At 40.7% G+C, this 3,606-nt stretch overlaps 1 long non-coding RNA gene across 1 annotated transcript in view; it reads right to left on the bottom strand.

Moving 5' to 3' along the window:
• Positions 1 to 222: 222 nt before the first annotated feature.
• LOC109378358 (uncharacterized) overlaps positions 223 to 3,606 on the bottom strand; it is a 10,851-nt gene continuing 7,467 nt past the window's right edge. Inside the window, exons 2-3 of the long non-coding RNA XR_002122982.1 lie at positions 1,299 to 1,558; positions 223 to 576 (exon numbers count right to left, since the gene is read on the bottom strand). This is a non-coding gene — a long non-coding RNA (uncharacterized LOC109378358). The remainder of the gene's footprint in view (positions 577 to 1,298; positions 1,559 to 3,606) is intronic.

Raw genomic sequence — 3,606 nt, 5'->3', positions numbered from 1 at the left:
GGTCTGAACTGTGTTTCCCAAAAAGAACAGCTGACACTCAACAAACATGTAAAAAAATAAACATTAGAACCTTAAGAAAAAGGCTCTGAAATCCAAATTTCCTATACTACACAAATGAGTAATTTCTCCCTAAAAACATCAAACACCTCAAATTTGAGAGATGATGACTACTAAGTTAAAGAAATAGCAAAGGACCAAAAAAAAAAATTATGACCACTTTAATACCATTCATGTCCTGTACTGACAGACCTCCATGTGCTTTACAAGTATTCATAACTCAGTCTACTGAAAGGGACTTGAAGAAAAATACCAAGTATTTCCAAAGCCTTTTAGCAACATTTTTCTTTGGATGTAAAAACACATACCCCAAAACTTAGAGTTGTTTTTGTCCACAAATCGTCACTATACAGTTCCGGAAACACTGGCTCTGTTTCTAGGGCAGGAGGTGAGCCATTCGAATTCTTCTTTGGAGAAGGAGAAATACTGTGCCTGCGTGGAGACTCACGATGGCTGGAAAGGTCAAACCTTTGCACCCCTGAGGAAGAGTACACTCCCAAGATGGGGAAAGGAGCACGACTGCAAAATCAACAGAGGAGACAGGGTGTCACAGTGAACGACGTACGCTGGTGTCACACACTTTCCACTCACTCTGCTCAACATCCTGTGTACGGGTAGCACTGATGGCACAATCCCAGTCAGAAAAGCAATTTCTTCAAAAAGGAATAGCTACTGAAAGGGTTCGTGTTAATGCGTTTCACTACATGGTAAAGATTTAGAATGTGCATTGAAATTCATTCCTTTAAACTGTACATTAGTTCACCGTGTGCCACAGAAAATGAATTGCTTATGTCCTTCTAAAAGGTCTAAACAATGTTCCTGTATATTCAGACACAATACACACCAACAAAACTATGTTCCTTTGTCACTAGACAGATAGGTCGATGATTCAGAGGACACACAGAGAGAGGTAGGCAGACGAACAGACACAATTATAGACAGACAAAAACAAACGAAAAGCTGATGCAAATTAAGAGAAAAGAGGACTGAAATATACTTATGACAAATATTCATCAAACTGCTGCCACTGAAGTGGTAGAAATGAGGTAACCAGTCTTATGACAAGAATAGGCAGCCGTCCAATGGGACTTCTTGAAACAGGTAACACAGCAGGAGGCCTGGAAGTGTTAGGAAAAGCAACACAACTGGGATAATGGCTGTCTCCCCTCAAAAGTACCCAAGACCTGCCAACAGAAACTGTAAATCCCTCAAAATGAAGAGAAAGTTGGAAAAGCAGGTACCGCTGTCTTGGTCTAGCTTGGTCAAACAAGGAAACACTCCACGCTCGAGTCCCACTTCAGAGTCGCCATGTTGGAGATGGAAGGAGAGCCAGAGTGCTGAATGGGTGAGGAGGTGGGGCCGTGGAGGGAGGACTCCTTCTGGAAAGGCCAGCCCACGGGGCAGTCTCCGTTGGGGAGGCTTCGCAGGTGTGCTGGGAGGGAGCGCCTCGTGGACACGGTCCAGGGGTTGGCCCCTCATTCAGAGAAACAGTGTTCTCCTCCTTAAGTCAAAATGATCAGAAGGGGGAAGAAAGATAATTATCAGGTGAAAAGAGTTCACTTTCTCGTGATAATTCAGGGTAGATTCGAGTTATTAATTACATAATCTTTCTTTTTCTCCTAAGAAGCTCAATCGATTGCGCACAGAATTCCTCCAAAACCACGTGAAGGTTTTCAGGATTAACTAGCGACACTTGTGTTGATCCTTACATCTGTTTTCACTCTCTGGAGAACTCACACAGAATGCACACCATGACCTAATGTCATGGGTCATGACAATGGAGGGGTCAGTGTGGAGGAACACTATTTTCATCACATGATCTACAACGTATTGCACCCATGATGAACCAAAAACACCTTCAAGAGAAAATAGAAATGATCCGGTTTGGAGCACTGTATTTTCCAAGGCTGTTCTTTACAAAAAGACTTTTTGTCATTCTTAAAGATCAAGAGACACCAAGCCAAAGAAGAAATGAAACCCATTCATATATGAATCGATTAACCCTGAATTGGTAAGGAATTGACTTTGGGCATCAACTTCCTTAAAATACAAATGATAAGTCTGTTACCACTTTCGATTTCAATCCATGCAAGTAAATGTTCAAGATTTGTGCTGACTCACCATTAAATTTGTCAGCCACAGGCTCCTTCTGCAACCAACTGATTTCTAAATCGCAATCAACTAGTTTGCCGTGTTTGACTTCTTTACTGGTTCTTTTCATCCACGTCAAGTCTGTTCTCTCCAATAAGCATTCACACAGTGCTGAAAAGGACACCTGTTTCTGCTTTACTAGTGACACGTGCAAAATAAGGTTTTCCTTGTGATGTTAGCATCTACTGTTATAGTGCCATGAATTGATTTCCAGGGTCTCATTTGACGGCTTCCTTCATGCTTCCTTCTCAGGTATAATATTACAAAATACGAGTAGATATTTACTTCATAAAAATAAGAGGCACTTAATAAATTACTCAGCGTCCCACCATCTCAAAAGAGCCATTAGGAATGTATCAGGGAATTCACCTTCCTCTTTTTATCCTTCTTACGTTTTTACAAAATTAGAATCATGTTGCATTTAGTTGTAGATCTTTCTTAACATTAGAAATGAGCAATTTCTGAGGTCATGAAATAGGATTCAAAAACATGATCAATATGGCCGCATACTAGTCAATCACAGGCCCTAGCATGTCTCTTTAGGTTGTAATTGTTACCGATCAAATGGAGAATTACCAACACGCTTTTTCTGTAAAAGACCAAAGAGTAAGCACTCTAGGCTCTATGGACCACTTACTGACGCTTCTGCACAATCTCTTTTCTTTTCTTCTACAACCCTTGAAAAAGGCCAAAACCATTCTTAGCTCCTAAGCCTCACAAAAACAGGCCGGTGGGTGGATTGCGCCCAGGACTGGAGTTTCCCAAGCCTCCAGACACAAGATGAAAATCACGATGGCTCTGCAGGACACATACTTGGGACAAAGTTCTAAAAATAAAATGGGTCAGAAAAGTCAGTTGGTTTTGAGATTTCTATCCTTATTATTCACAATGACCTATGATGTTCGGCCACACTGAAAATTTAGAAATAAGCATCTATGAATATCTGTGGCAAATATGAAATCTTCTGAGCCCCAGAAAATGACGTCATTATGAAGAGTGAAAATGAACTAGTCAAATGTATATATCACTACAAGCCTAAGAACCTATTTTTTTCCTTCACACAAAAGTCACCAAACATTTTTTAGTTCATGCAGGTATCATTCATTGACTTATGAATCGCTGATGAAGAGTTCAGAGTCTTCTGCAGGGAGGTGAGCCAATCTGTCCTTGATCCTGACAAACTTGAAGCCCTTAGTTTTACTCAAAGAATCATTGTGAAAACAGTTAAGACCACGGTATTCAAGAACTTCTTTTTTTTTTTTTTTAAAGATTTTTATTGGGGAATCAGAACAGTGCTGGGGATTTGGGGGAAGGGGAACAGACAAGTTGCTGTCGTTTTGTTCTTCAGTCTAGTTGTGGAGGACGTTGCTTCACTGGCCCAAGTTGGTACCATCATTG

Source organism: Hipposideros armiger, unplaced genomic scaffold (assembly GCF_001890085.2).
Source record: "Hipposideros armiger isolate ML-2016 unplaced genomic scaffold, ASM189008v1 scaffold_1903, whole genome shotgun sequence".
Lineage (NCBI taxonomy): Eukaryota > Metazoa > Chordata > Mammalia > Chiroptera > Hipposideridae > Hipposideros > Hipposideros armiger.
This window is presented reverse-complemented; position numbering and strand designations above follow the sequence as displayed.